At 36.4% G+C, this 9,945-nt stretch overlaps 1 long non-coding RNA gene across 1 annotated transcript; it reads left to right on the top strand.

Annotated features, from left to right (window-relative positions):
* Positions 1 to 350: 350 nt before the first annotated feature.
* Positions 351 to 8,848, top strand: LOC116549287. Its single transcript, XR_004267789.1, has 3 exons — positions 351 to 1,076; positions 7,374 to 7,477; positions 7,895 to 8,848. It is a non-coding gene; the product is annotated as an uncharacterized LOC116549287 (long non-coding RNA).
* The last annotated feature ends 1,097 nt before the right edge of the window (positions 8,849 to 9,945 follow it).

Raw genomic sequence — 9,945 nt, 5'->3', positions numbered from 1 at the left:
ATTTTTGGATCTGAAACTAATGAAACTGGAAAGAGTACAAACATACCTTTATCACTGGAGAGATCTTCCTATAAACCCTTTTCTCCCTTATGTTATGTATCACAGAAGAAAATGTTCATGATGTGCCAGTGTAAAGACTTGATATGGGCTGAGCTGTGTGCCTCCCAAATCCATACGTTGAAGCCCTACCCCCCCAGTGTGATGGCATTTGGAGATGGAGCTTTTGATAAATAATTAGGTTTAGATGAAGCCATGATGATGGGGCCCCCACAATGGGATTAATGCCCTTGTAAGAAGAGATGCTGGGAGCTTATGCTTGTGTGCTTGCATTCTCTCGCTTTCTTTCTCCGTCTTCTTGTATGTGAGGACATAAGGTTCAGTCTACCGTTTACAAGATAGAAACAGCTCTCACCTGAAATAGTACTGCCAGACCTTGATCTTGGACTCTCTAGTCTCTACAACTGTGAGAAAATTAATTTCTGTTTTTTAAGCCACCTATTCTATGGCAGTCTAAAATGACTAAGGGGCTTTCCATATAGCAAATATCTATGTAAATATGACTTGGTTACTTTGGGTAACAAAGAGCTTGAGTACTTTGATTATAAAGTAGCCAAGCTTTAATTATCCACTAACATAACCCACTGCACAAAATATCAAGAGGTTATAGCTGTAGAAAAATGCAGCATATTTTGTCCCAGAAAATGTTCATGTTTCTCTCTCAGGTTAAGAGACTCCATCATTAAATAGCAGGGCTCAGAGAGTTTATTGTGTTTTACTTTCTTTTACCTCCTACAGAGAGTGGTGAAATCAGAAAGACAAAGCAAGGTTAGAATACAGCCATGCAAAGAAAATATGGACCTGAAGAAAAATAAGCCGTGGACTATCTTCGGTCTCATGCTAGCAGTGGAGTGGGAAAAGGACTCAGAAGACTCTTACTGGCCATGATGAAGTACCTGTTACTAGATTTGCTTTCCTACCATAAGCAACTTTAAAACTGGATAATGGATATGACAGCTGATCTTATGCATTTCAAGCAACACAGGATTCTGATAATTAAAAGAAGGAAAGCACACGAGGTGAGCTCGGACATTCACCCTATTTTTTGGCCTGGGGATATTCTTCCTATGGTGGCACAAGAGGCACAGTCCAAGTAGAGTGGCAGTTTCACTAAATTGAAGAGGCAGAAATCAGAGTTCTGGGCTCTTGACATGGCTAAATTTGCAGAGCAGGAAACCAGAAGAGAACTGAGCCTTGTGTGTGAGAGGTGGGGGAGTGGAGAGCACAGAAATATGCATGGAGGCTCATTCTGGATTCTTAACCAGGGGCTGGGCTGTGTGTGCAAGGCCTAGTAGAGTAGCTGCCAAGAGATTGAGAGTCGAATGGAGATACCAGAGATTGCTTTGTGCTGGGAAACCCTGAAGCTCCAGTTCAGCCAGAATGGAGAGTCCTTACTGCCTTGAGAATGTAACCGAGATCTTAGAAAAGCCACACCTTTTGAGTAAGGACCACATGTTGTGGTAAGGGTCTCATTCTAAGACTAAGGATCAAACCAAAATAGACCTATGATTACAAAGACTAAAACCAAACCTAACAAGAGCAAAAAGTCCTTCTAGTAATTTAATTGCCTGCCAGAATAAAAGGCAATCTCCTTTAAATAAATGCAACTTATTCCAGCCTTCTGCAAGTTATAATTTCAACTCCACCATATTATAAACAGTTACTTGACTTCCAAAGAAACAAAAAAGTGACACATAAACAAGAAAATGCATTTGATTAAAACAAAGATGAGTTAGATATAATTCTAAACACATATAAGAATGTTAAAAAACTATTATAGATAATGTTTAAAGACAAAGATGATCTTAATGAGTGCACTAATAGGGTATCTAAGCACAAAATTGAGATCTATAAAAAAGAAACAGATGAAAATTCTAGAATTAAAAAGCACAATAAAAAATTCACTGGGTAGACTTAACAGCAGATTGGAGATGGTAGAAATTTGTCATTGAACTTGAAGACATAGCTGTAGAATTGTCCAATCTGAAGAACACTGAGAAAAAACATTTAGTAAATTCACCAAGCCTCCATGACCTGTGGAACTCTATTAAGCATCTGTCATTGGAGGGAGATGAAAGAGTGGGGCAGAAACAAGAATTAATAGTTGAAAACTTCATAAATGTGATGAAAACTATCAAATTACATATCCAAGCACCTTAGCAAATCCCATACAAGATAGATTGAAAACCTTACAGCATTATCGTCCAACTACTAGAACCAAAGATATCAAGAAAAAATATATACATTTTGAATCTTAAGTACCAGCTTTTGGGAAAGACAGTAAATTTTGCACCAGATTCACAATAAAGAAAGTGATTTTGTTATAAATCTCAGGAAGACAGAGCAAAATTAGCTCTCAAAACTCACAAATATTTCAGTCTATTTCATCATGATAAAGATTAATCAGACAGGGATTTGGAGCGGAGGTCAGTACTGATAATAGTTTGCATTTTACTATGTTATTCTTTTTACCTATATCTTTTGGGAAGCAAGTTCAGCAACAGGAGTAGGTGGCTATAGAAGGTTAGGGGATTCACTCTTTTGTTATTACCATAACTGATGGCATATTTTTCAAAAGGCTAATCTAACATTTTTAAAATTTTATTTCTTACTTCTAGGGTTTATTTAAAACAATAATTGCATCTGATTGAATCATCAAACAATTAAACATTTACTATGTGTCACGTGCTTTTTTGATCCCCCTAACATTATTAGAAATAAGCACTATAGTCACTATTTTTACGGTAGAGGACATTGAAACTTAACAGAGGTTAGGAAAACTTGCCCTAATCATGCAGCTACTTAACTAGGGATTCAAATTCTGTATTATCTAACTCTAAAACAAATGTTTTTTTTCAGTGTTATTCAAATAATTTTATAATTACCTGGATTTATAAGGGATTTTTGTTTGTTTTATTTTCTCCTGTATTTTTGGAAAGAAGCTTTAAAATTAAACATCTCTTATAGAATTGCTCAGGTAAGAGCAACTCTTGCATAGCCAAATGCTTTAATGTGCTCCATCAGCAAGGAATAGGTAAAAGACTAAGGTAAAATGCTAATTAGTCAATGCTATAAGATTAATTATTAGGACAGCATTGCTTATGTATGGCCGCAAACACAGAATAATATGTAATAAAGCTAAAATAGAAAATTCTGGTTGTCATAACTAAGGACATTTGATTTTTAATATTATATAAAATGATATAGAGATGTGCCAAAAATAATGTAACAACCATTCATGTGTTGGTCATATTTAAACAAATACTAACTTTTAAGAATATTTGCTTCAATTTTTTTTTTTTTTTTTTTTTAGACATAGTCTTGCTCTGTCGCCAGGTGCCAGGCTGGAGTGCAGTGGTGTGATCTTGGCTCACTACAACCTCTGCCTACCAGGTTCAAGCAATTCTCCTGCCTCAGCCTCCCAGGTAGCTGGGACTACAGGCACACGCCACCATGCCCAGCTAATTTTTCTTTTTTTTTTTTTGGTATTTTTAGTAGAGATGGGGTTTCACCATGTTGGCCAGGATGGTCTTGATCTCTTGACCTCGTGATCCACCCACCTTGGCCTCCCAAAGTGCTGGGATTACAGGCTTGAGCCACCGTGCCCAGCCTGCTTCAATTTTTAAAGGAAAAAATAATTACATGAATAACTCCCGTACATAAGCATTTCCCTCTGTGATACACATGAGTGCTACTCACCAATAGTTATGATTCTTTTTCTTTTAGTATAGATGGGATTGCATTTCTCTTCTCCTTGGGCTTGGGTCTAGCTTGATAAATGGCTTTATCCAATAAAATATGATAGAAGTTACATCGGTAACTTCCATGTAGAATTGCCAATACTAATATGCAATAGCCTCCAAAGCTTTCCTCCTTTGCTACTACGGTCTTGAAGGACATGTTAATGTGGAGGTGAAATGTCAAGCCATTGCATTAAGAACAGTTGCCTTTGGTAACAGACTTTCTGTTTTAAGCCAGCAATATTGTGGGGTGGTTTGTTTATCATCACAATCTAAAGTATCCTGACTACAACACCCTCTCAGCACCTCATCAACACCCTCTCACCCTTCCAAATCAGCAAAGGAAATAAAGACCACCACTGTCAAAATTCGCCTTTATTTCCTTTGCTGATTTGGAAGTATTGATTATGTTTCTTTTCATTCAGTGAACACCCACTACATTTTACTTACTTAAATATACATTTTTTTTCTAACAAAGTTTAAAGTTATTAAAAATATCTATCTATACTTCAAAATGCATAATATGCTTTGCCTATTCACACAATCCCAATTCCATATCATCCTTATTAACTATGATATGGAATTTTATCTATCATTTTTAAAGTAGAAAATACTCTTAAGCTTTTATCATCTAAACTTTTAAAGATTCGTTCTTATTCTAAAATAATAATTTAATTAAGTATAGAATTCTAATGGAAAGTTATTTAACCCTGGAACTGGAAGATATCACTCCACTTGGTTCTATAATTTATTGTTACTGATAAGAGTTGTTTTGTCTTACGAATGTTTTTCATTTATAATTAGTCTTTTTTAAAAAAATATTTTATATTTATCCTTGATGCACTGTATTTAGTTTCCTTGCAATATACTTAAATGTGAATTTATTTCTATTGATCATACATTGCATTGTACTTTTTGTATACTTTCAGTCTCAGAAGTCATGTCTTTTTTTTAATTCTAGAAAGTTTTCTATTAATAATCCTTTAATCAGTAATACTAGTTTTCATATTGACAATCCATTGATTAGTTTATGCTCTTCCCAGGTGTGTAAGTGTGCTAAATTTAGAAAGCAAGTTATTATTCTTTAAGCGTATCTCTAAATGTGAGAATAAAATATTCTCTTGGCCTGGCATGGTGGCTCCTGCCTGTAATCCTAGCACTTTGTGAGGCTGAGTCTGGAAGATGACTGGAAGCCAGGAGTTTGAGACCAACCTGGGAAAAATAGAAACATCCTATCTTTACTAAAAAATTTTTAAAAATTAGCCAGTAGCTAATTTTGGCGGCACATGGTAGCACATGCCTGCAGCCCCAGCTACTTGTGAGGCAGAGGCAGGAAGATTGCTTGAGCCCAGGAGTTTGAGGCTGCAGTGAACTCTGATCATTCCACAGTACTTCAGCCTGGGTGACAGAGCAAGACCCTGTCTTTAAGTAAGACAAAACAAAACTAAATTAAACTAAAAAATGCTCCCAAACTACCCTATTTGTGTAGGTTGTTGCAATAACGGTACTGATACATGATGCCTCTCACTATCTAAGCTCTTCTGTAGCCCTTTCCATACTCACGCTAGGCTTGGTCATGTGATTTGCTTTGTCCAATAGGATATCAGCAAATGTGACATAGGCAGAGGCTGAATATATGCTTGTGCACTGGGGACGGCCATGTTGGAACCCTGAGATCACTGTCTTACAAGGACGCATTGTCTAGCCTTCCTAACATGACCCCAGCCAACCCTCTACTAGAATGCAGCCACAGGAAATAGAAGCAGAACTAAGCCAACAATCAGAATTATGAAAAAGAATAATTTATTGTTGTGTTAAGCCACTGAGTTTTGGAGTATTTTCGTATACAACAGTAGTTAAATAATACAATGCCTGATTTTTAAATCTCTCCCTCCCAATAATATGTTTGAAATTGCATACAAATTTGTATACCTAGTTAAGATGATGGCATACAAAATAAGCTTTTCAGATTTTGCTACTTATGTTTTGTTATTCCTATAATGAAGTCATAGTATTCTGGGGTACAATTAATTGTATTTATGAACTTATATCAGACTCAAGATCTCAACTCAGGAAAAAAAACCCAACAGATTAAATATATAAATAAACAATTTTGAGGTCATGGAGAGAAATCAAGATTACATTGTTATAGGTAGAAAACTGTTCATTTGAAAATGCCAAGCCTCTGAAGAAAATAGCAGGGTGATGTTGGGAGGTGCAGTGGAAGCTACGAATAGTAATTATTGTTATGATTTTCATTCCCTAAGAAATGAAGTCCAATTTTACATGGAAAAGGCACATGGTTGCCTCTCATGTTTACGTGGAGACTTCCTGTCATAGTCCCTTGGAAGCTATGTGGCTAACTTAATGATCAAACTTCCAGTTAGTCATTTGCTGATGTTAAACCTGGCAGGGTGAATTGTACAGTTGAGAAAGTGACCACTCTCATGATGGAATTTAGGTAGAACAACTACAAAGTGATTTCCAAGTGGCCTTATGGGCATGGACAACTCCCTCCTTAAAAGCAAATTACTTCTTTATGTTTTACTGTGTGTCTATGTCTTTTGAGCTCAGAATTATTCCGACTTAAGGTTAATGAATATATATATATATATATATATATATAATATTTCTCTCTGATGCAGTGTACTGTATTTAGTTTCCTTGCAATGTATCCAAATGTGAATTTATTTCTATTGACCACACATTTTACTTTTTGTACACTTTCAATCTCAGAACACATTTTTTTTTTTTAATTCTAGAAAGTTCTCTATTAACCCTTCAATCAGTACTATCAGTTCTCATATTGACCACCCATTGATTAGTTTATGCTCTCCTCAGGTATGTAAGTGTGCTAAATTCAGAACACAAGTTATTATTTTGTAAGGGTATCTCTAAATGTGAGAACACACACACACACACACACACACACACACACATATATATACACACATTTATATATTTTTGAGACAGATTCTCACTCTGTTGCTCAGGTTGGAGTGCAGTGGGACAATCTTGGCTCACTGCAACCTTCGCCTTCCAGATTCAAGCAATTCTCGTGCCTCTGCCTCCCAAGTAGCTGGGATTATAGATGTATGCCACCACACCTAGCTAGTTTTTGTTTGTTTATTTGTTTTTGTAAATATGGGGTTTCACTATGTTGGCCAGGCTGGCCTCAAACTCCTTACCTCAAGTGACCCACCTGCCTTGACCTCCCAAAGTGCTAGGATTATAGGCATGAGCCACCTTGCTTGGCCGGCTAATGAATATATTAAGAAAATGGAATAAACTCAGTTAGGTCTGATAAAGTGGTAACCATCTTTAGTGAGTAACCTGGAACTTCCCTAAGAGCCTGGTTGGGAGGGTATAGAAGCTAAGCTAATAGTTAGGTTCACTGCAGCCAAAAGTTTCTTTATTTTTAAGGAATACCTTTATATGCAAACATAAATTAGGAAAATGATTATTTTCCTAACAAATTCAAACAAATAATGAAAGGAAAATAAAAGATTTTAGAGGAGTTGTTTGCACATTTTACATCCTTACAATCAGTCTGATAATACTTTTATTTATCCCCAGCCAACTTTTTATTTCAACAGGTAGAGATGCCTCTTGTAGTCATGATATTTCCTCTCCAGTAACTAAGACTTGAGAAATCATAAGGACACTAACAATGCACTGTAGTAAGTAACATATAAACAGTTTTTACCTTCTAGATGGACTGGGGAAGGCTTTCTAATGCAGATGATAATTCAATGCGTCTGTACAGAGTGAATAGACTTTGCGAGATAAGACATGAGAATAAAGCATTTCCAGACTAATGAAAGAGAAAGGTAATGGCACGAAAATATTGAAACCTAAGTCAGGGGAGTCATTTTAGTTGTCCTGCTTAGTTAGGATTTAGGATACATGGACACGTTGGGATAGTTATCAACTGCAATTGAAACTTTGTTCGGAGTAAGATTTTAAGGAATCTTGTCTGCCAAAGCAATCAATTTGCTTATCATTTGTGGGGGCTACCAGATATTACTAGGCAGAGAAAAGAAAAATGAGAACTGGGCATTTTTAAATTTTTCCTTTTTCCCATATCCATATATTAGGATAATACTGGTGGCTGCCATGGGAGAGGACTGCACAAAAAGAACAAGTTTAAGAGCTTCAGCAGTCATAAATGGCTTGAGAAAATTATGCTAGAGATTGAAGCAGATGGAAGAGTCTAGAAACAGTAAGTCTTCTTTTCATTGGTGTGAGTCTTGAATATAAATGGAAATCAGAGGTCTGTAATATCAGGCCAATGTGGGTAAGGCAGTAAGGTTTTGAGTCTGAGATGACGACTGGGGGCAGGCTGTAGACTTATTGTCAGTCCTGTGCAGCATTTGAGAATATAGCTGGGGATTAAAATTCCAGTTTCAAACTGAAGACAAAAGAAGTTAGCAAGACCAGATGAGGACAGAAGCCTGGGAATTGTGTCTCAAGATCTTCATTGAGAGGGCATTCCTATACAACAGCCCCCTATGGGCAGGGTTATGGCCGTTGTTGCTAAGCTGTCTTCCCTATTAGGCTGGCTTCTGTGGGGTAATTAACCGGTACAACGAACTATGGGAAGCTCTTCTGAGAAGACCACACATTAAAACAAAGTGTCCTTACTCAAGCTGGGTCATATTTGGGTATTTTATTATGGTAGCTTTGAGAAAGGATATCAAACTGACATATTCACCTATGAGTTTAGGATCAATGGAGGGAAGAGAACAGAAGGGCCACACAGAAGGGGAAGCTCAGGCACAGATGGCCAGGAGCCAGGCTCATTGTAGAGGTGAGATAATCAAAGTTGGCCGTACAAAGGCTGCCCAGGTAAGATGCTTCCAATAGCCAGGAAGCATGTGGACAGGGCAGAATTTGTTCCATTTGAAGTTAGATTATATATGAAGATACTTATAATCAAATAAATGCAGAACATATCTGGAAAGGGAAATAAAGTAAGAGTTAATAATATTTTTAACAAATTATGATTGAAATCTAAAATGTCAACATAAAACATTGTACAAGGGTTTAATACATCAATGCCACTTTAACTCATATTGTATATACTAACATTTAGACAAAGAATGTCTAAATATTAGTACAAAATAGCTACTTATGGAATGCTTGTAAAAAGGAAAAGGTTGCCTTCCAGTACACTGTATCAGAGAGCCATGATAATAGCCATAGCTTAAACAGAACAAAGCAAAACTTAAAAACCCGAAAAACTATGCATCACTACTACCACCATTCTCTAAAAATGCAAAGCTGTTGTTTATGGGGCATACTGATTCAGTTAACCTCCTTCTTGCCTTTAATTAAATACACGCCCCTGACTTAATTGAAGTGTTTTAGTTAACTTAGCATAAAAATAACAGGTTGTAGCTAGAAAGTGATTATGAAATACTGTAGAAAAAAAAAGCCTGGGAATGTGAAGAGGTTTTTAAGAAATTCAATGATGGAATAAGAAATATTAGAGCGATAAGCTGAAAGATACATAGGACTGAAGTTTTTTAAACTCTACATTTATCAAAGTATTGCGTCAATTTTATTGTGGAAGTTAAAAACTATTTCAAGAAAAAGCTCAAATTATTGTATTGCGCTGGAATTTTAGTTTATCTATTAAGATTTGCAAGGAGCAAAACAGCAGATTCCTTGTTATAATGCTGCTTGTCCTAATGAAGGGAACTTAAGGGAGGCGGAGACTTTTTCAGTATGAAAGCCAAACAGCAAGCAACTGTCTCTTCTACAGAAGTGCAACCTCACAGAGTTCTGAGATTTTTTGCCATATCACAGCTGGGACCTTGTAGGGTAAATTAGTGTGTGTTCCTCAGCATCCTAGGCAAGGTTCAGATATCCTTTCAATCATTCTCTGGGAATTCTGGCTTCTGAGAATTTGATATGAAACGGAAATTGAGTAAAATGAAGAAAAGACAGAAATTGGGATAAGACCAACCATTTTTTTCCTTAGTACAGGGTAACCATATAACTTATTTTCAAGCTTGGACAGACTCTGAAGGGGACTCCTTTAAGAATTGTGCCAAGACAATGGGTAACAACTGTCCCAGGCAAATGGAACATATACTAAGTTTAGTCATAGAGAATCTATGTCTAATATATTGTTTCTTTAATT

The sequence above is a fragment of the Sapajus apella genome, unplaced genomic scaffold (genome assembly GCF_009761245.1).
Source record: "Sapajus apella isolate SASKATOON/1434 unplaced genomic scaffold, GSC_monkey_1.0 scaffold6, whole genome shotgun sequence".
NCBI classification, from domain to species: Eukaryota; Metazoa; Chordata; class Mammalia; order Primates; family Cebidae; genus Sapajus; species Sapajus apella.
Note: the sequence above shows the minus strand (reverse complement) of the source record. Positions and strands in the feature narration are given on the sequence as shown.